This window comes from Zalophus californianus, chromosome 5 (genome assembly GCF_009762305.2).
Source record: "Zalophus californianus isolate mZalCal1 chromosome 5, mZalCal1.pri.v2, whole genome shotgun sequence".
Classification (NCBI taxonomy): Eukaryota; Metazoa; Chordata; class Mammalia; order Carnivora; family Otariidae; genus Zalophus; species Zalophus californianus.
The window spans coordinates 69,826,974-69,850,592 of record NC_045599.1 but is presented as its reverse complement, the minus strand read 5'-3'; the positions used below and the strand labels follow the sequence as shown (position 1 = coordinate 69,850,592).

The following is a 23,619-nucleotide window of genomic DNA, read 5'->3' as shown; positions in this document are numbered from 1 at the left end:
ACTGAGCCATCCAGGTGCCCCACAAACAATTTTGGTTTCTAAGGAGGCAAGGCCGTCTTCATTTTTCCTTTTTTTTGGGGGGGGGGTAATATGTATCTTTTAGCAAATTAAAAGTCCTTAGCTGTACATCAAATTCTTTGCACTATAATAGGATCAAGAGTGTTAACTGAAAAAAAAAAAAAAGTACCAGCAGAATTTCAAAAGTAATGAACAGGAGCTTGCTTCAGCAGCAGATACTAAAATTGGAACAATACAGAGAAGATTAGCATGGCCCCTGCACAAGGATGATACACAAATTCATGAAATGTTCTCCATATAAATAAAAATATATATAAATAAAATGAACAGATCCATAGTTCAGATATCCTCTTAGTAGTGCTTTCGACCAATCCTTAGTGTTGCCATATTTATATTTGTTTTATGATTCTCTCTGCAGTGTGGCTATATTTACATCTAAGCTTACAACTAAAAATGTTCATTATGCATTTATTTATCAGTGTTAAGAGGACTATGATGGCCACTTTTAGGTTATGACAATATGACCTTGCCATTTGCAAATAATGATAATGACAATAGTTAACAGTAATTCTCACAAAAGGTCTACGAGTTAGACACTATCATTATTCCCAGTGTACTGATGAGGACACTGAAAAAGAAGACAGAAACTTACTCAAGGCAATACTACTAGATGGTAAGAGGCCAGCTGGTCTGAATCCAAAGCCTACACAAGGTAGTAAACTCTAAGACAGCATCTATGGGGATGTGATAGCCCACCTACTTCTAATAATACCTGAAAAAGAAAGACACCACGATGCATTTGGTAGAGCATACGTAACAGGTCAAGAGGTCTATAACTTGACAAAAAAGGTCACGTCACGTTGTGCTGGTTTGTAAGTGGAAGAGACGACTCCTTGAGTCCATCTGCTTAGTACTGTGAGTATAAAAATGGTAAAATAAGTTGGTAGGGATAAGAGCCCCCCTGGGGAGAATACTTCTTACAAATCTGGAGGAAGAGAATGTTCTATTAGTGTGCTGTCACTCATTCTCTTCTGCCGTACTACGTTCCCTCCCAACCAACATTTACTCTTTAAAAAGTCTTCTTAAAATATTTTATCATAATATGCATGAAGTACACAAAAGGCACAGAGAATAACAGAACATGCATGTACCCATCGTTCAACTCCTAAGTTCTAACATTTTGCCCTACTGGCTACTTTTTTGGGTTGTTTAAATTCTGTGATAGGTTAGAGTTTAAACAGTATATAGAACATACCTGTATGGCTTAAAGAATAAAATGCATACTTAGATAATCTCCAGCAAACCTGAAAAATAAAGCATTACTCCTACCTTAACAGGCCCTCTGTGTCTGCCTCTCTAATGTCGATAGTTTGACTGAATACAGAGTTCTAAGTTGAAATAACTTTACCACAGAATTTTGAAGGCACTGTTCCATCCCTGTTTCGCGTCTAGGATTGCTGCTCAGACATCTGATGCCATTCTGCTTCTCTAGCCTTTGTGTGTTAACCTGCTTTTCAACCCTCTATGGAAGCTCTTTGCCCCTGGTGTTTTGAAATTTTACAATGATGCATCTTGTTGTGGGTTTATTTTTATCCGTGTGTTGAGCACTCTGTGAGCCTTTCCAATCTGAAAATTCCTGAACTTCTGCTCTATGAAATACTATTATATTACTTTTTTTGCTGTTCGTCTACATTCCCTACTTGAATTTTGGATATGATGGGATGGTGTCTTAACTTTCTTTTATTTTCTATTTTTTTATCTCTTCGCCCTTTTGCTCTACTTTCTGGGAGATTTTCTTAACTCTGCCTTTAAGTCTCTCTAATATATGTCATGTTTATAATTTTCAGTGGCTCCTGTGAGATAATACATTGGTCTCTGCTTCTGGTTCCTGGCACAGAAGTGCTTAGGAAACTTAGAAGAGCACCAGGAGCATCTTTTGTTCTAATGAGGTGACTCTAGGGAGGTTGCTGGATGGGGGTTGGTAGCCAGAGAGACCAAGCCATTAGAAGCTTGGAATTTTCAGCCCCACCACTTTCCTAGAGACGGGAGGGAAGCTGGAAATGGAATTAATAATTGATCATGCCTACAAGAGGAAGCCTCCATAAAATCCCAATAATATGGGGGTTCAGAGCACTTCCCCGTTGGTGAATACATCCACACTAGGAGAGTGGCATACCCCAAAATTACACAGGGACAGAAGCTCTTGCCCTCAAAACCCTCCCAGAACTCCTCCTACGTATCTCTTCATCTATATCCTTTATCATATCCTTTAATAAACTGGTAAACGTAGTAAGTATTTCCCTGAGTTCCAGAAGCTGCTCTAGCAAATTAATCAAACTTGAGGGGAAATCATGGGAACCTCTGATTTGTAGCCAAATCTGACCAAAATTGTGGGTAACTTGGGGACGCCTATTTGTGATTAGCATCTGAAGTGGGGGTCAGTCTTGTGGGACTGAGACTGTATCCTGTTGGATCTGATACTATCTCCAGGTAGATAGTGTCAGAATGGAGTTAAATTGCAGAACACCCAACTGGTGTCATGGAGAATTGTTCGGTTTGGGGGAAATTCGGCACCCATCTAGTGACCAGAAGTCTCAGAAGTGACACAGAGAAGTGCTCTGTGTGAGTAGTATAGGAGAAGGCTCAGGAGGAGAAAACTGGTGGTTTTTCTTACACAGCTCCTTTTTCCTGTCCTTTTAATAAAGCATCTTATTTTTTTACAGCTGCACTATGTTCTTTATCACTCTGAATATATAAAATAACTTAAACACATATTTTTCTCTTCTTCGTGTGGTCTGTTTTCTTAAGAATGCTTTTTTCTGTTTCTTTGTTTAAGGTCTGTTTCTGATATTCCTCAATACCTCATAGTGATCCCTGGCTGCTAGCTCTCATTTAAGAGGTGTTAGCGGTGTTAAAAAAAAAAAAAAAAAAAAAAACGTTTGGAGCTCCATGTCCATGCAGGGGGCTTACTGACCACAAGTTTACTTCAAGGTGTTTTGGTTAAACCATTTCACTGGGGGAACCGCTGGTATCTGTGCGTATGGGTGCTTGTGAGAAACTGGAAAATCCCCCAGGACAGATTCTTCCTTTCTCCTTCCCTACCAGTCAAACCTGATTGCTAATGTTTCAGAGCCAACAGGCTGGTAGAGGAATGGTGGTATCTGCATAGCTACTATGTAAACATTTCATTTAATTGGTTAGGTTTTCATTGCTCAGCTATGCCCAGAGACCTCTAGTCAAGAAACTCTGTGTTCTGTCCTCTGGAGGATACACCTCCAGTGCTCTGCTGAAGAAGAAAAACGGCAATCCCCTGGCTATATGAGTTACAAGGCTTTGGGTATCTTACTAATTCTTCAACATTGAGTCAATCCTCCTTTTTTAGGCCCAACTTTATTCCAACTTCCAAAATTATCAGATACTGCCAGTGCCGGGCTGTTTGTGGGTTCTGAGGTATATCCTGGGTTGCTTTTTCTACTTTCTCTACTGTCATTTTAAAGTAGGAAGCTTCCTGAGTTCTGCTAAGTCCATCTAGTTTCAGATTCCTAGTCAGACTTCTCATTCTTTTTGTTCTTGTTAAAAAAAAAAAAAACCTTTATTTTTGTTCTTGATGTTCTGCAGTTTAACTATGACAAGTTTAGGGATGGATTTCACTTATCTTGCTTGGAGATCCTTATGTACCTCAGTGTGAAGATTTGTATCTTTTACAGTACTAGCATACTTTCAGCTACACTTAAATATATTTATATCTTCTACTAGCAGTTTTAATGTACATATCACTGTGCAGAATTCTGGACAATTTTTTTAATCATCTAGCTTACTTATTCACTCTTCAGCTGTGTCTATAAACTGCTTTTAAATTGTATGTAGAGTTTCTTTCTTTTTTTTTTTTTAAGGATTTATTTATTTGACAGAGAGAGAGATAGCGAGAGCAAGAACACAAGCAGGGGAGCAGGAGAGGGAGAGGCAGGCTTCCCGTGGAGCAGGGAGCCCGATGCGGGGCTTGATCCCAGGACCCTGGGATCATGACCTGAGCCGAAGGCAGACCCTTACCATCTGAGCCACCCAGGCGCCCCGTATGTAGAGTTTCTAATTTTAATTATATCTATTTCTAGAATTTCTGTTTAGTTCTTTAAAAAGAATTTCTTTTAAACATATTAAACATGCTTGTTATCATATACTCCATAGCCTATAATTTCAACATCTATGACCTTTCATTTTTGTTGTGGTGATGATACTCCGTTTTCTTGTTTTTGTTTCTCCTACTTGTAGTGGCTTGTTTTGTACTATGTTCTGAGATTTTTCATTCTGTACTCCTGTTTCTTGGAAATGTATTTGTGAGAACTCTTTGAGACTTGGATTTAAAACATCTGCATTCTTCCATCCATTCTACCCAGGACACTGCCAATCCAGGACCACATTAATGTAAATTTTTACTTTGGGCATTTTGAGCCATATACAGAGTATCAATTCTGACCCTAAACTCGGGTTGACAGCTACCCTGAGGTTAAATATCATCAGGACTTCCTACCCTCATCCAGAGTTAGTGCAAAGGGAGCCAAGTTTCTTGACTATTTCCTTTTTTCTTAAGTTATCCCACTGAAAGATTTTTGCTGTTGTTGAGGAAGGGTGTTAAGTAAGAATTTCTATACCAAATGGGTCCTCAAGTTTATCCGTTATCACTTATATTAAGCCATTAAATCTGAAGCTGTAGACCCTCTAGAATTAGATCATAGTCGGCCATGCACTTCCCCCCCCCGAGTGGAGGAAATTAACCAACACCTTGTTCTGCAACATGGCCCTCTTCCATAGTTCACATTATCGTGAATCAGATCACATGAGTTGTAAGTAAACCAGGGACTCTCTCTAACCTTAACAAGCTTTATCTCAAAAAGACATATAAAACATCTAAACACCCACAAAAATACACAAAAAATTACATTTAAATTTAAATGTATGAATACTTATTAAGCATAAAGGAGAGAAAGATTGAGCTGACTGGTGGGAAAGGAATCCTATAGCATGAGGTGAACATACACAGGCAACTACGGCAGTGTACCCAGCCTGGCTGTCCTCATTTACCCCTCAGCTGCACGCTGACAAAACACTCACTTCCCGTTTGGCAGCTGGAACATTTTTAGCAGCCGTGGAGTCCAGACATGCACACATTTAGCTCCTCAATGCTGCTCCTGATTGACAGTCCCTAAAATGGAATCTCTGGAAATTTGGTCATTTAGAGTCTAAAGCAAAGTGTATTGTTCCCTTTTCCAGCCAATGTTATTCAGCTGCATTCCTCTACCATACAGCCTTAAAATTGCATGGTGCTAAGCATGGATTTTTCCACCTAGTGAGAAAATCCTGACTCTAATGTTAATCTCTTTCTCAATGACCCCAAGTGGTAGGGAACAGGATCACCATCTTTGGAGACATAGCACTGTAGTTAGCTGCTACAGAAAACCACCTTACAGAGAAGTTGAGCTTATTACAGGAAAAGAGGGGCATCAGTTTTTTGTTTTTCTTCCCTTTGCCTGCTGCAAGTTAGCAGAGAAACACAAATTTGTAGGTGTGGATCTCTTGGCCACTGTGCTTGACACATACCCCACAAAATCACCCAAACTCTCTTCCTGTTCTCCTTCCCTAGCACACTTTTCTACCTCCCATTCCAATTCTACTGTGTTTGTGTGTACAATTTGAAAAGGTATCATTTACATGAAAATGCAAAAGGCCATTGTAAGACATGGAGAAAAGGTAAGAGTTCTACTAGAAATCAAATACAATGTAAGAAGTGGGAACTTACAAAACATCAATATTTATGAAGATAAAAAGAGAACATTAATGGACATTTCATATTATATGCTAAATTTGGGGAAAGGCTCTAGAAAATAGGATATGAAATATATGCGGTTTTCCAGTTAGTGCTTACAAAATGCTTTGAATTTATAGTGTAAAAAAAAAACTGCATTTCAGTTCTAACTAGTCACATGTTCCAAGGTTCCTTTCTTTCCCTGTGTAAAATGGGGATAATTCTAATAATCCTAGAATCACTAAACATCTTTAAAATGAAAGGTATCATTATTACTATTAAGCTCAGATCCTTTGAGGTAAGACCAATAAGAGTTCTAAACTAGTGACTTTGATGAAAAATTCTGGGTAATTTGTGAGAAAATCATCTAAAAATTTTGGGGGTGATGGGCCAATATAATTAAATGAAGAACTTTTTTCTATTTTTCAGATAATTTTACAGGGGATGTATAGATGGAAATAACATATTAAAGCCTGCCTAAAAATGTGATGGAACACTACAGATATTGGGTTTTGGTCTACCTCTGATTCATAGTTCAAATAATTAATAGTTTAAATGAAAATATCTTGTATATTTCTGGTAAGGGTGATAATGGCTTAACAAATGTTTTCTGAATAGTTTCTTCATTGCCAGCTCAGCATATGCGACATGCTGCTATCAGCGATGCTTACTCAAAGCCCACACTCAAGCATTTCTTCTCTCTCACGCATGTACAGGGGCCACAAATTGAAGGTCATGCATACCTGTGCAATGACAAAAAATTGTGTGATTTCATGTGTAATTTACAAGCATGAAATGGAAATTTAATGTATTATGTAATGTTTTGGAAGTTTAAAATGTTAGTATTTCTGTGAACACTTGTTACTGGTGATTTTGTATTTAATTTCAAAATAGCTCAGTTTGAGTTATCCTCAAGACAAATACACTTTGTCCTTCAACAATGAAAACAACTAATGTCATTATAATTAAATAATGCTATGTTTATAATACTTTTTATGTTAATCATGTGCTGGCCAGCTGATAGTCAACTGGCCAGTATATCTGTGCAGGGATGCCAAGAACAAAATTCATAAAGCCTTTACCTCTCAGTGAAAAATAATAGGGTTTTTGTTTGTTTGTTTGTTTTATCAATTAAGAATGGATGGGGGAGTAGAATTTAAACATCAGGACTCTTTAATTCAAATAAGTCTTTAGTTCTTTCCTTTGAGGTATAAAATTATCATTAATAACCATTACTGTTGATACTAAGGAAGACTACATCTTGGCAGTTGTCTTGTTTATAAACTAGATTCCAGATTCACATATCTTATGTCCAATATTCTCAACTATAACCCAAAAAGCTGCCTGAAACAGTTAAACAAAAGAGTTTTAATAGGTCAAATTCTATGTGCCTTCCAGTGGATACAGAGGTGTGTTTTGTCAGTGGATGCTAGAGAGCTGGCACAACCTGACTCATGAGAACCAACCATGAGCATGTCTTCGTAACTCCACTTTCAATGATGTCATATTGATAGTTCAAAATCAGCTATGGTAGGAGTACTTATACCACAGAAATGGGAATACACTGTAAATTGGGTCTTTTTACCCAGAAGAGCCAGTTATTAAACCTTTTCCAGAATATCACTATTCAGGGCCAAGGGCGGGGGGTGGAGGAAACACGGATGGTAGAAAGGCAATGGAATTTGGAAATGGAGTTCAGAGTTTGCTAGTCAAATTTAGAATTGGAAAATATTATTCAAAGTGTCATGTATTTGAAGAGTATTTTCATCTTTTGTGAGATCAATTAGTTCGGGAAATTTGGAAGCAGCCTACTAGGAATTTTAAGTTACAGAAGTTCTGAGGAATCTAGTGTATTTATAAAAGGGATATGTAATATAATCAAATGAGTATCTAATCAAGTACCCTGGTTCCAGTCGGCTCCAGGTTATCCTAATTTGAAACAAAAAGAGTCTTCCCTAGAACCTCAGCCAAACTTGACATGAAGGGTCAAAAGACCTTCAAATGTAGGATGTGAGTTGGAAAGTAAATGCATATACACAGGCAAGGACCCGGTTATTATATTCTCTACTTTGTAGAGCCAATTTAAGCCAGTTTCCACTACAGAGCAATGGAAACAAAGTTCTAAGATGTTATAATTTGACCCAGTTGAGTTCCACAGTGGAACTTTACAAAGAAAAACTCATTGTTATTATAGCTCATCTTCAATATGTAATTTGATTGATGATAGACAAAATATAGAACCGGTTATTTTGAATATTATATGAACCCATAGGGCATCCTACCTGTTACAATTATTTACAAGAAATAAACAGATATATATTCAAATATGTGAAGCCACTATGATATCCAGATGATAAGGGGGCCTATTCTTACACCTACCATTTTGTTATTAATCAATATGCCATGTATCACCTTCCTTGGGTTATTTTTCCTCCATGTACTCTGTGTCACATGATGTATTTTTCTCGCTGTTCTTATACATCTATATCCATCCACTGCACATCCCGCGATGTGCAGGCCTATGAGGGCAAGGGCCATTCTGTTTGTTCATGACTTTATCTCCACTGCTATGGCCTATCTCTGACCTGCACATGAAAGATTATGAATATTTGCTGAATAAATGAATGAACTGATTGGGAGAGAAGGTCCAATGATTGAAAGTTTTCAGGATTCACTTGAGATTTTACAGTAACCATTAAAATCGTTAACAGAGACAATGCACATACAAACCGGGCATTAAAAAAAAAGTGTACCTCATTTAATAAGCATTAAAAGTGTTTCAGATGTTATAACTTAATATAAATAATTAAGAAAATATCTTGCTAGCAGTTTAGCTAATAAGAAATGGTAACTTCCCTCAGAGTCAAATGAGGTTGCCATTAATGAACCTGATTTTAAGGAGTAAACTCAGTCATGCCTAAAAGTCCCAGAGAAGATAACTTTCAACAGTGCAATGAATTAAGATGGTTTTCCTTCCCTGTTCTGGAGATCCACATTTTTATTGAGAATTTCTTTTAAAATATTGAAAAGTGGTCACAGGGAATTTATATTCCCATATAGGTATACTTTTATTTTGAACAACGTTTCATGTTTATTTATTTTTATGGTTACTATATTATAAAAGGAATGTAAGAAATCATTTTATTTTTTTAATTTATTTTAAAGATTTATTTATTTGAGAGAGCGGGAGAGTGCAAGCTGGGGGACAGGGAGAGGAAGAGAGAGAATCCCAAGCAGACTCCCTGCTGAGTGCAAAGCCCAACGTGGGGCTCAATCCCAGGACCCTAAGACCATGACCTGAACCCAAATCAAGAGTTTGACGCCCAATGACTGAGCCACCCAGGCGCCCCAAGAGATCGTTTTAGATCCACTGTAGAAACAGCTTAAAGAGAAAATCGGTACCTATTTAGCAGATATGGGCTGGACAGTAGGAAGATAGCCAACTCAGATGAAGTAAATAATCCAGATTGACAGTATACAGTATTAAAAGTCATTAGAAAATAGTCTAGGTTTTTTCATTTGGCTTTGATTATATAAAGACAGTAGTAAATAAAGCTATACTTTTCTTTCTTATATGATATTTTAAAAATTTAGTTATCTTGGGGGAGTGGTAAATTGCTTTATTATTAACAAAAAGTCTCTATCTCATAGCCTGATAGTGAGTTCCTGCGAGGGCAATGGCTTTGTCATCCGTAACATCTAGCATGAATCTGAGATCATAATCAGTTCTCAATAAATATTTATGGAATGAACATTGCATAACTGATTTAATAATGAAACGTCTTTGCAACTAAGGCTATAAGCTTTGAATTCAGAGTAGACTAGATATTTTGGTCCCTAAAATTCATTTTCTTCATTGATCTCCCTTTATTCTTTGTTAGCTGTGAGAGAAATTCAGTATCTGGAGCTAACAAAGGAAATATAAATGCACAAAATAGTATTTTTAATACATGAGTCCATGTGACCTTTAAGAAGAGTCCAAACTCAATTGGCTGAAGAGTTTTCTGTGGGCAAAGCATTTTCCCAAGGTCAGAAGAGTTCAAAGAACATAGCAAACTTTAAGGAACATACCAGTGAATTTTGTGAAAGTTGTTTTTGTGTGTGTGCAAAGACACAAGGTTTGGCTGGTCATTCTGGTCTCCAGATGGTCACAGGATGCAGCCAGTAATGACCATGGAACATCCAGAAACAGATTGTTAGTTTAATCGAACAACATAGTCTCATCTGTCTGCTAGTTAGAATTGGTTAAAAATGTTGACTGTTCTCTATCATTCCTATTACCATCCCAGGCTAAGTGACTATTGTTTTTCAGCTGAATTACTGTAATGACTTTCTAACTAGCTGCCTCTTTAATAATCTTGCTTCCCTAAAATCTATTTTATACTACAGCCTTAGAGATGACTTTAAAACCTAATTTGGATCTTGCCACTTCCAGCCTTAGAGAAATTCTTGGCTTCCCATGGTAGTTAGGATACAATGCAAACATTTTTACCATAGCCCTCAAGGCCCTGCCCGATTAAGACTTCACCTTCTTCAGTTGTGTTTTATGCCACCATCCCTATCACTTAGTGCTCCGCTACAATGAGCCCTCGTGGTCCCTTAAAAGCCCCATGTTCCTTCTTATCTTGGGGCTTTCTTCCCCTGTGTTCTTCCCTCTCCCTGCAACATGCTTCTTCACAATTCAGTACTACACGTACTATCCCAGACATCTCTTTAAGTGTTAGGAGGCAGCCCTCAGTGGTCATGTTTTCTAGGCCAGGCTGGTAATGTCTCACAACAGAGGCAATTCTCAAATTTGAAGATGGGTAAGTATTCCCAGGCAGACAAGTACGACAAAAGTGTAATCTCAAAAGAGGAAAGACAATAGATAAAAAGAGGCAAGAAACCATTTGGCATAGAAACAGCAGTTGACATTTGTTAAAATAAGGAAAAAGAGACTGGGGATGAAGTTTTGAGAGAAGGGATCTCTGCTCAGGACATGTTGAGCTTGCTTGATCTGCGGCAGCAGGATGGAGAGCATGAAGAGGCAACTGGCTATGTGGTAAAGAATACGGGTACATATATAAGGGAATGGGCCTAGGTGTTCCAATAGGAAAATATTGGAGAGTAATAAAAAAAATAAATACCAGCATTTAAATAGTAGGCACCCGTAAAGAAGATAAAGAAAGAGTGGTCAGAGAAATTTTCTGGCAACAAGGGAGGTGACAGTGAAGACGGAAGTGTCCATGGCAGAAGCACAACAGATAATTTAAGTAAGGTGAGAACTAAAAAGACCAAGGGATTTGGAAATAGGAAAGTCTTTGATAAGTTTTACCAGAGAAGTGTGAGAAACTGAGCTAAAAGGAAACAAGAGAAAATGGGATATAAAGAAAAATAACCAGAGATTGAAGCCCATTCCTTCATGGAGCTCAGCTAGGAACAAGAGGGAGGGTAGAGAAACAGGGCAGCCAGCTGAGAAGGGAGTGTGGAGTTGAGGAAAAGTATTTTAACTGTATTTTTTATAGTAGTGAGATAAAATGTGTTTTATAGGGGGAAGAAAGGTTACACTGAAAGATAGTTTTCTTTCTTTTTTTTTTAAAGATTTTATTTATTTCTTTGAGAGAGAGAATGAGATAAAGAGCATGAGAGGGGGGAGGGTCAGAGGGAGAAGCAGACTCCCTGCTGAGCAGGGAGCCCGATGTGGGACTCGATCCTGGGACTCCAGGATCATGACCTGAGCCGAAGGCAGTCGCTTAACCAACTGAGCCACCCAGGCACCCTGATAGTTTTCTAAGGAAACAATCGATGACACAAAATATTACTGGAGAGAATAGGGGACCTACTTTTGAACCAAAGAATATAACTTTCAGTGAAGGGGCAAACTCTTGAGATAAGAAAAATGAACCATGAGCTGGTTAAACACCTATTTACTGCAATTATCTGTGAGGTAGGAGACATGGTCACTGCTAAGAGGCCAGGGGATGTGAAAAGCAACAACTTAATCTCAGTCACTTTACTGATGTATCTGATGGTACGAAACCATAGTGGTTTTATATGTCAAGGGTTCCTAGTTAGGAGGACTTGCTCCACACATAAAATACTGTGACATTTCTGCAGTTAAGTGCACGTGGCCCGGTCTAGTCTCTCCTGGGCCAGAAATAGGGCTGCAAGACTAGAGGAGGAGGTTTGAAAATCAAGGATGTGAAAGGAGCTGGGACAGCAGGTGAAATCGTCTCTGACATGAGAGGCCCTCATAGTGATGGGTTCTTTTTTGATGTAGGCCTTGACACTGCCTTCTTTTTGCCAGTAGAGTGCATTTTAGGAATCACTAGAATTCTAGGCACTATCTGGTAATGCTTGACTGGACCTCACATTTGAACTTTTAAGCATTTTCAAGTAACTGTTTAATTTCGAAAAGAGAACTTTTAGGGGAGTGGTGATATACAGAATTTAATATCATTAAACAGCCATGCCATCCCTATAGTTCTCACTGGGAAATAACAGTTCCAAGTTTTAAAAAAATATATTTATCCAGTATATTTAGCATACATTTGATAGACACATCTGTTTTAAATCAATACATTATAGCTGTACATGATTCCCTACCCACGTATCTGTAAACCTACGCTTATCTCCTACTTTCAGTGGTATGCAAACTTTCTTCAATGTAATAAAATTTCTTAAACCTCACTTTTTGTTATTGTGCCTTTTTTTCCCCTTGCCTCTGCCTTTGCCTGTGTTATCTGGCTGAGTTAAGTGTTCTGGACACAAAGTCAGCACTGGATAAATACGTGCTGATTGACCCAAATCCCAAAGCAAGAGGCTTCAGTCATGGGGTCAAATCAGGAAAATGACATTGCCAATTTAAACCTGTCTTCCTGGTTGCTTGAAGCCACCCAACTCTTGGCTAAACTGTGTGTGTGAGCAAAAGGCCTCACAGCATTGCTCAGAGCAGCTACGCTATCGCTGGGAGGGGTGTAGAAGGAAGAATTTACTAAAGTACAGAAATCTCCAGCTGCGGTTTGCTTTGTCTCCAGCTGCTTATCTTAATTACACTGTCAACCTAAAGGCATTATAGATGCACACCATTTCTTTACTTTACAAATGCTGCATTACAGCAACAAAAATTCCTGGGACGCGGCCAAAGGGTTAAAGCTAACGACAGGATAAGTTGGTCAAGGCAACTATATTTAAACATCTATTTTTTTTTTGTAGTCCATTAAGAAGAGTTTTTTAGGTGTTTCTATCATAAATAGTAAGCTGAGGGCTTTCCCTTTCTATGTATTTCTGGCAAAGTCATGCTATGTATTACTCAGCAGTGTTGTATTTTTAGCAAACCATTTGACTTTAAATGTTACTGATTTTTCCTAGACGGTTATTTCATTTAGTATATAGTTTTTAAAACTTTGCCTGTTGTTTCATGTGCAAACTTTTTTTTTTTTCCCCCAAACTGTACTGGCCTTTTTAAAACAACGTTTGGGGGATGCCTGGGTAGTTCAGTTGGTTTAGCGTCTGCCTTTGGCTCAGGTCATGATCCCAGGGTCCTGGGATCAAGCCCCGCATCGGACTCCCTGGCTCAGCAGGGAATCTGCTTCTCCCTCTGCCCCTTCCCCTGGCTCCTGCTCTCTCTCACCTACTCTCTCTCTGACATAAATAAAATCTTAAAAAAAAAAAGGAAGACTAGACTTTTCAATAAGAACGTGTCTAGAACACAATGGTAAACAAGACAAACTATATTCTTTTTATTTTATTTTATTTTATTTATTTGACAGAGAGAGACACAGTGAGAGAGGGAATGCAAGCGGGGGGAGTGGGAGAGGAAGAAGCAGGCTTCCCGCGGAGCAGGGAGCCCGATGCGGGGCTCGATCCTGACCCTGGGATCATGACCTGAGCTGAAGGCAGACAATTAACCAACTGAGCCACCCAGGTGCCCTGGGTGGGGGGGGGGGGGGGAGAGATATTTTAGAAAAACAAGTAAAATAATACGTAATTTTCGGTGGGGATAAGCATTATGAAGAAAGCTGTGTGAGGATAATGTGATGGAGCATGAGTGGGAGGTACCGAGAGGGTGCTAGAGATCAGAATGAAGCAAGGCACTGGGCCATGAGGCCTGGGGAAGCTGACTTGAGCAGAGGGAAAACAAGTGCACAGCCCTTGAAATGGGAAGGCACTGTGCACAGCAAGTTTACAGAACACCAAGAGAGCCAGGGTACCTGGTGCTAAGCGAGTGCGGGAGAAGCTGGTGGTAGGCAAGTTAGGACAAGGTTGGGCTTTTGAAGTAATAGTGCGAATTGCAATTTGTTCTACATGTCTAAGTGGGGAACTGTATTAGTCAGCTCAGGCTCCCCTAACAAAATACTACAGACCATGTGGCTTCAACAACAGAAATATAGTTTCTCACAGTTCTGAAGGCTGGCAGTTCCAAGTCAGGGTGCTGGCGTGGCCATCTTCTGGGGAGGACCCTCTTCCAGGCTTGCAGACAGCTACCTTCTCACTACGTCGTCACAGAGCTTGCCATCAGTTTGTGCTTACAAACAGGGCAGAGCAAGAGAGCAGGCAAGTACCGGTACCTTTTTTTTTTTCCCAGCTTTAAGAATATAATGGACATATGATACTGTGTGAGTTTAAGGTATACAACATGATTTGATATACTTACATACTGCAAAATTATTACCAAAATAGGGTTAATTACCACCTCCATTACTTCACATAATTACCACTTACATGTGTGTGGTGAGAACATTTAAGATCTACTCCTGTAGTAATTCTGAAATATGTAATAGTGTTGTTACCTATAGTCTCTGTGCTATACATTAGATCCCCAGAACTTATTCACCTTCTAACTAGTAGTTTGTACCCTTTGACTGACATCTTCCCATTCTTCACACACCCCAGCCCCTGGAAACTACCATTCTACTCTCTGGTTCTATGCATTCAGTTTTTTTAGATTCCACATAGAAATGAGATCACACAGTATTTTGTCTTTCTCTGTCTAGTTTATCTCACTTAGCATAATGCCCTCAAGATCCATCCACGTTGTCGCAAACAGCAGGATTTCCTTCCTTCCTGTGGCTGAATAATATTCCGTAGTGCATATGTGTCTGTGTCTGTCCGCGTGTGTGCACAACCATACCACATCTTTGTCCAATCATCCACAGACGGACACTTAGGTTGTTCCTGTATCTTGGCTAATGTGAATAATGCTGCAGTGAACATGGGGTTGCAGACATCTCTTTGAGATCCTATTTTCATATCCTCTGGATATATACTCAGAAGTGGAATTATTGGATCACATGATAGTTCTATTTTTAATCTTTTGAGCAACCTCCATACTGTTTTCCAGTGGCTGTACCAATTTACATTCCCACCAACAGTGTAGAAGGGTTCCTTTTTCTCTACAACCTCACCAACCCTTGTTATTTCTTTTTAACAACAGCCATTCTAAAGGTGTGAGGCAATACCTCATTGTTTTTGATTTGCATTTCCCTGATGATCAGTGATGTTGGATACTTTTTCATATACCTCTTGGCCATTTGTATGTCTTCTTTAGAAAAACATCTATTCAGATCCTCTATTCATTTTTTATTTGGATTGTTTTGTTTTTGGTTTTTTGGTGTTTTTGCTGTTGCATTATATGAGTTCCTTATATTCTTTGGATATTAACCCCTTATCAAATTTATGATTTACAAGTATTTTCTCCCATTCTGTAGGTTGCCTTTTCACTTCATGATTTCTTTTGCTGTGCAGAAGCTTTTTAGTTTGATGTAGTCCCACTTGTTGATTTTTGCTTTTGTTGCTTGTGCTTTTGGTATCATATCCAAAAAATCATTGCCAAGACAATGTAAAGCAGCTTTTTCCCTGGGTGCCTGGCTGGCTCAGTTGGTTAAGCATCTGCCTTCACCTCAGATCATGATTCCAGGGTCCTGGGATCAAGCCCCGCATCTGGCTCCCTGCTCAGCAGGGAGTCTTCTTCTCCCTCTCCCTCTGCCCCTCCCCCTGCTTGTGCTCTCTCAAATAAACAAATAAATAAGATCTTAAAAGAAAAAAAAAAGGGCGCCTGGGTGGCTCAGTTGGTTAAGCGACTGCCTTCGGCTCAGGTCATGATCCTGGAGTCCCGGAATCAAGTCCCGCATCGGGCTCCCTGCTCAGCAGGGAGTCTTCTTCTCCCTCTGACCCTCCCCCTCTCATGTGCTCTCTCTCTCTCTCATTCTCACTCTCTCAAAATAAATAATAAATAAATCTTTAAAAAAAAAAAAAAGAAAAAAGATGCCTTTTCCATGTTTTTTTTTTTTTCTATGAGTTTTCAGTTTCAGGTCTTATAGTTAAGTCTTTAATGCATTTTAAGATAATTTTTGTGATTGATGTAACATGAGGTTTTATTTCATTCTTTCAAAGTGATTATCCAGTTTTCCAAACACCAGTTTATTGAAGAGACTATCTTCTCCCCATTAAGTATTCTTGGTTCCCTTGTCAAGTATTTGTTGACTATATATGCAAGGGTTTATTTCTTGGTTCTTGATCCTGTTACATTGGTCTGTGTATCTGTTTTTATGACAGTACCATATTGTTTTGATTACTATAGCTTTCTAATATACTTTGGGATCAGAAAGTATGATGTCTCCAGCTTTGTTCTTTTGCAGGATTGCTTTGGCTATTTTGGGCCTTCTGTGGTTCCCTACGGATTTCAGAATTTTCTATTTGTGTGAAAAATGCCACTGGAATTTTGATAGGGATTGCATTAAATCTATAGGTGGCTTTAGGTAGTATGGACATTTTAACAATATTGTTTCACTTCATGAACACAGGATAGCTTTTCATTTGTGTCCTCTTCAATTTCTTCCATTAAAATCTTAAAGAGTTTTTAGTGTACAGATCTTTCACCCCCTAGGTTAAACATTTTCCTAATTATTTTATTATTTTTGATGCTATTTTAAATGGGATTGTTTTCTCTTTTAGGTATTTTGTTGTTAACGGTATCTTTTTTTATAAAAATACTAATCACATCAGATCATGGAGCTTCCCATCTTGAAGCTTCATTTAAACTTAATTACTCCTCAGAGGCCCATCTTCAGATATAGCCATATGGGATTTTAAAACTTCAACACAGAAATTTTGGGGTGGGGGGGCGGGGAGAACACAAACATTCAGTCCATAACAGGAATGGTATGGTCTGACTTAAATTTTTTAAACATCACTTTGGCAGCTGTGTGCTGAATAGACCACATGGGGGAAGAGTGAAAAACAGAGAAACTAGTTGTAAGTCTAAGGCAGTGGTCCGGATAAGAGATGATGAAGGCTCTGATGAGGTGGAAATTGGGGTGATATGTGGACTCAGATCAAATTTTGAGAGCAAGGCTGGAAGGAAGGACTTGCTAGATGTGGGTCTATAAATGATAAGAGAAAGTAAGGAAGCGAAAACCATGGTTTTGGGTCTGAGCAACAGGGAGCATGGTGGCGTCATAAACTAACAAAGACGGGGAAGAAAGGTGGAAAATCGAGTTATATTTTGGACATGTTAAGAGTCAGATGCCTATCAGATAGCTATTTGGTGCTTTGGAGTAAGCAATTAGATGAATATTCAATTTGTGGAGTGTTGATTCATAACCACCTTACATAAAAGCATCTATTTCATGGTTACTTATTACTTAGTTACAAGCACTTAAAATACTGCTAATTGAATTGGACAGTACATAGCATATAGGGTAAGTCATTGAATCATTGGGAGAGCTGAAGAACCAGAATTCAGCTCTGGGAAGGAAATCTTCCCAAAACACCCAAACCAGAACTGGCTCTGAGAAACAAAACAAAACAACAACACTAAATACATTTTAGGACGATATTGCCCCCCGCTAGTCTTGAACCAGCAACATTTCAATTTTCATACTGTCTGGAGACCAGTCAGCCTCCTGGTGGCCTATTGATTATATTGGACTCCTTCTATAATGGAGAGTACAATTATTTGGGGATAATATTATTAATTATTAATTATTCTGTATTTGTGTTTGCCCACCATGCTTCTGCCAAAATCACCATTCGTAGATCTACTAAATATATTCTCTATATGAAGTATGACATGATATAACTTTTTCTAAAGATTTATTTGTTTATTTATTTGAGGTCGAGAAAGAACATGCAGGATGGGGAAAGAGGCAGAGGGAGAGGGTCTCAAGCAGACTCTGTGCTGAGTGCAGAGACCGAAGTGAGGCTCAATCTCACGACCTTGAGATCATGACCTGAGCCAAACTAGGAGTCAGACACTTAACTGACTGCACCACCCAGGTGACCCAACACAATATACCTTCTGATCAAGAAACTTTTTTGTGGTGGAAGAAGAAAATGGATTAATGTTTGTGGAATCACTGGCTTTACCATACATTCCCATGATCCAGCAGCAGTTGACCTTACAAAATTTTGGAATGTCAGTTTGGAGACAACAGTCCGTGAAGTTGGGGTGCTAATCTAAGATATGGTGTGTGCTCTGAACCACCACAGTTCTGTCACCATTTATGGTACTGACAATTCCACAGCCAGAATGTGTGAGTCTGGTAAGCAAGGGGCAGAACTGGGAGTGATACTTCAAACAAATTCAACTGATGCCTCACTTACAATAATGTCGCATCCTATTCCAGTCCTTTCAGGCTTCACTGGTATGGGGGCTCTACTTGATCCACAGGGCATCAAAACTGGTTTAATTGAACTGAAAGTTGAGACTGCCACTTCTTCATTTCCAATTCTGAAGCCACAGATCAGCAGTCAAAAAGAGTTTATGGTATGACAGGAATGACTGATGCTAGCTATAACTGGAAAATACTGTTGCTATTACACAATGAGATTAAAAAAGTGTTAATGGAAGTCCAGTGGTCTTCTGAGGTACTCTAACTACTGCCATTTCCAGTGTTAAAAGTTAAAGGAAATCCACAACCACACAATACAGGAAATATGGGCAAGGGGTCAGCTTTCTCAGGGATGAAGGTATAGGTAAACCTCGGCTGAGGGCAAAAGAAAGGTGAAATTGATGGAGGAAGCAAGTCAACAACACAAACAGAACACAAAGATGAGCTGCAAAAGTATGAACTGTAGCACCCATCCATATTTTCTTTCACATGTGTATTTATATATTCTATCAAGTTTTCCTGTATTCTCCTCCATTACTCCAAGGATTTATGTAGGGTATTTTAGTGGTGGTTAACTTTTAAATATTAGTGCATAGTTCACAGAATATTGAGACAAGACCATGGAACAACTCCAGGAGAACTGGACATCTTCCAGAAAGCCTGGACTGCAATCTGGAAGACTTCGGCTCATTCCCTTTATATGCGGAAGAAAAGTTACTTTAGGTTAAGAGCAAGCATTGTTTTTCTGGAACTTTAAGTATGAAGAGAAGCTTGTAAGTTGATGTTGATCTGCCAAAGGCTTGGCTTATAGCGGACATCTGTGATTCATTCTGGCTACATAGCAACCAAGCCCCTTTCTATATTTGGGAAATTCTCCACTTAGAAGTCTTGATGTGGGGCGGAGAGTCTATTGTTACAGAGACTGAAAACACTAGGTACTTAGCAGCTTCCCTGGAAGGTAGAACGATTTCATCAGACTTACGTTCAGAGCTAGACTTTTGACCAAGGAGTTAGTGATGCAAGAAACTAAGAAAAGGAGTCGTGTGTGTGTGTGTGTGTGTGTGTGTGTGTGTGTGTGTGTGTGTGTGTGAGAGAGAGAGAGAGTGAGTGAGAGAGAGAGAGAGAGAGAGAGAGAGAGAGAGAGACCAACTGTCCATGACAGTGACAGCAATTAGTTTCTTGTGAAAACCAAGGCTAAGACTTAGTCTGGAGCTTTTCCTTTGGATTCTTAGCCTGAAACTGGGCTCTCCAGCCCTCCCAGTGTGTCTGTAAATTATCCAATATCCTTTTAATAAACTCCCTTTCTCTTTAACTCTAGCTAGGGTTGTTAGAAAGTCAAGAATCCCACCTAATACAGCATCTTTTGAGCTAGTTCCTGATATTTTGCCAATGTTGTAAATCTTTTTTAAAAAATACTTTTCAAACAATCCCCTTTTAAAAAACTCTATTTTTAAAAGCCAGTCATGGACCTCTATTAACTACGTAACTATTATGTATATATAAAATATATATTAACTACATGTAACTATTAAATTATTTTATTAAGCAAATATTAAGCAAAATGTAATTAAGTCTGTACAACTTTAACTCAGGTGAAGTTATACTATTCATTAATTTTAAAACACTGAAAATAATACATGCCTTCATCAATAGTTTGAGGAGCTCCAGGTTGAAGCTCACCAAGTTGAGATAAAGTCTACATTGTGGAACAATACCTCTGAATTCAATAAAAGGTACAGCAAAGAGAATATAGTCAATGGTATTGTAATAGTGTTGCATGGTGACAGATGGTAGCTACACTTGTGGTGAGCATAGGGTAAGGTATAGCCTTGTCAAATCACTATGTTGTACACCTGAAACTAATGTAACATTGTGTGTCAACTACACTTCAATTAAAAAAGCCTCATCAATTCATATGAAATAGGAAAAACAACTGTCTAAATCAATGTAAAATACAATTTTTAAAGCAATGAGGTTTTATAATTTCCAAGTATGTATAGTAAGTAACTGTATCTAAACAAAGCATTACTAGAAATGCTAGGAAACTACTAGAAATTACTAGAAATTTGCCAAGCTAGATTTATGGAGTACATGATCATGCACTCAAGTTTTATTGGAACAGACCTATATCATTCAGGATTCTTTCTGTTTCAAATAACAGAAACTCAATTCAACTGGCTTAAATTTTAAAAGAGAATGTGCTGGCACAGAGAACTGAAAAACGCAGTTAGTCTGGCTTTAGCCATTACTAGATGTAGGGGCCCAAAAACCACCAGGACCTAATCTCCCTTTCCCCATTCTTGGCTCTATTTTCCCCTGCACTGGTTCCATTCTCAGGCAAGCCCTCCCCTACTGCTGGCAAGATGGCTGCCACAAGTTCTGGGCCATCCTTCAGCAATCCTGTCAAAAAAAGAATTGTTCCCAACAGTTTCTAAAAAACTATTAGGACTGGGGGCGCCTGAATGGTTCAGTCGGTTAAGTGTCTGACTCTTGATCTCAGCTCAGGTCTTGATCTCAGGGTCATGAGTTCAAGCCCCATGTTGGGCTCCATGCTGGGTGTGGAGCCTACTTTAAAAAACAAAACACAAACAAACAAACAAAAAACCCTATTGGGACTGATTAAGATTTGCCTAGCAGGACCCATGTGACATTTCTTGGCCAAAAACATGAAAGACACTGAATGTCTATATCAGAACTACATTCTCCTTGACAGAGCCTGAGGACGACATTAGCGATATCAAACTTCAAACCTCAGAGGTGGAAAAGAAGCAGTTCAACAAAGAACGTTGGCAGGCTGTTACCAAAATGAGGAATGGGAAGCTGGCCAGGGAGAAATAACAGCTACTTCACCAGAGGACCCTGCATTCAGGTCCTCTCCAACCCCACTGACCTACCCAACTTTGACTTGCACACTGCTCGTGTCAATATGTTTCCTTTCTCATCTGGCAATCTATTCTCTGCCAGTAAGCGTTCAAATTCTTCCTTGAATTAAAATTTGCTTCCTTGGATTTTAGAAAACATGAATCTGTCTATGCTCTGCTCTCTGGAGTATAGCATTTGCCCTCTCCTACTTAAAAATGATGCTCTTTCAAGTATTTGGGGTCCGATATCATGCAAATCATGCTTCCCATCCAGTATTCTGGTTTCCTCAGCCATCTGTCAAATGACACGTTTTCCACGACCTTCACTGTCTTGGACGCTTCCTTAAGACATTTTCTCACTCATCTTTGTTTTGTATTTTTGGTTTTTTTTTACTAGCGTATCATAAAAACATGCTTCTATAAAAGAATATTTGGGGGGAGTAAATAAACAAGGAAACACGATTATACCATGTAATATAGCCTATCATTTTGTTAACTGTGACCATCTTTAAAAAAAAAAATTATTTACTCATTTGAGAGAACGTGCACACAAGTGGGGGTAGGGGCAGAGGGAGAGAAGCCGATTCCCCACTGGGTGGGGAGCCTGACACATGATTCAATCCCACGACCCTGAGATCACAAGCCAAGCTGAAACCAAGAGTCGGACACTTAAGCGACTGAGCCACCCAGGTGCCCCAATCCTTCTTTCTATAAGCAGTTAGAAACTATAAGATTGGTTAGAATACCAATCTTTGGATAGGGAGGTAACTGGATGCAATAAGCCACTTTATATTATGTCCTGAACCGAGTGACCACAGACTGCATTGCCCAGGATAGTCCCAAATTATATGCCTTTTGGGCTAGTGTAATTATTAATGATGTCCCTTTTCACTTTCAAAATCTCATTTGGTCACTCTAGTCTTGAACCACTACCTATGGTACGGGTGTGCTAAGCTGTGAACTACTTGAGAGACTATGTTTTATTTGACTTGGTATTCTGAGAACTTAACTCAGTTCCAGGTACATAGTGGATATTTAACACACACTTACTGAATAAGGGGATGAATAAATCCAATCATTTTGTTCTAAGCTTAAACACAAAACTTTGCATTTGTCATCAGAAAGTACACCTATAACTGGCAGATGCATGCTTTCAAACAAGTGATGTTTAAGTGCTTAAAATAGCTCTCTATGGGGCGCCTGGGTAGCTCAGTCTAAGCGTCAAACTCTTGACTTTGGCTCAGGTCATGATCTCAGGATCGAGAGAGCAAGCTACACGTCGGGATCTGCGCTGGGTGTCTAGCCTGCTTAAGATTCTCTCTCTCCCTCTCCCTCTGCCTCTCCCCACCCTCCTCGCCCTGTGTATTTTCCAAAATAGTCCTAATATTTCATAGATAACGCCACAGTGAAGAGCTAAATAAATGAAATGTAACTATAAAACTTTAACAGAGCATCCACATGGATACACAGTTTTGTATGTGGTAAATATTAAATAAGTATTGGTAGAATGAAGACTTAAAAATATTTCTCAATGTAGAGATTATGATGATAGCATCATACTGAATAAAGTAAATTCTACAGATTTGGTCTTAGGTATTAATGAGCTTAGCTTAATACAGACAGTGCAAGTATATAATCAGCAAAATGTTGGTTAAATAAAATGCTTAGAGGAAGTAGCGATCTAAAATCACAGAACTGCCACTCAAAAGGATGACAGAGACTGCTTAGCTCAATCCACTCTTTTTTTTTTGCAAAGCAGAAAACCTGGATCAGGAGAGACTTTGTTCAAGGCTGCAGGGTTGGGTACTAGCAGAAAGAGCTATGAACACAGGTCTTAAAGCAGAAAGTGCAGTGACTTTTGTTTAATAGGATTTTCTATGTTTACGGAGTTAATCAGAAAAACACGTTAACATTCTTATTTTGCTTTTAGAGAAGAAAGGTTGATCAACTGATTGGTATCTCAATGACTTTATTTTCCTAAACAGCTATAGGAGGGCTCTAAATATAAAGGGATCTCATTCCAATCCTGAGGTTTCCCTTTAGTAGTTTAGAGGGAGCTCTATGTAGGGTGGCCAGATGATTTCTCACCCAACCTGAAACATTTTTGAGAAAGAGGGTTCTCTTAATAATTATGCTGGAGGGGCGCCTGGGTGGCTCAGTCGTTAAGCATCTACCTTCGGCTCAGGTCATGGTCCCAGGGTCCTGGGATCAGGCTCCCTGCTCAGTGGGAAGGCTGCTTCTCCCTCTCCCACTCCCCCTGCTTGTGTTCCCTCTCTCGCTGTGTCTCTCTCTGTCAAGTAAATAAATAAAATCTTAAAAAATAGTAATAATAATTATGCTGGAACAA

General features: G+C 39.0%; 1 non-coding gene across 1 annotated transcript; it reads left to right on the top strand.

The window, feature by feature from the left end:
* The first annotated feature begins 216 nt into the window (after positions 1–216).
* Positions 217–319, top strand: LOC113929999. Its single transcript, XR_003522385.1, has one exon. It is a non-coding gene; the product is annotated as a U6 spliceosomal RNA (small nuclear RNA).
* The last annotated feature ends 23,300 nt before the right edge of the window (positions 320–23,619 follow it).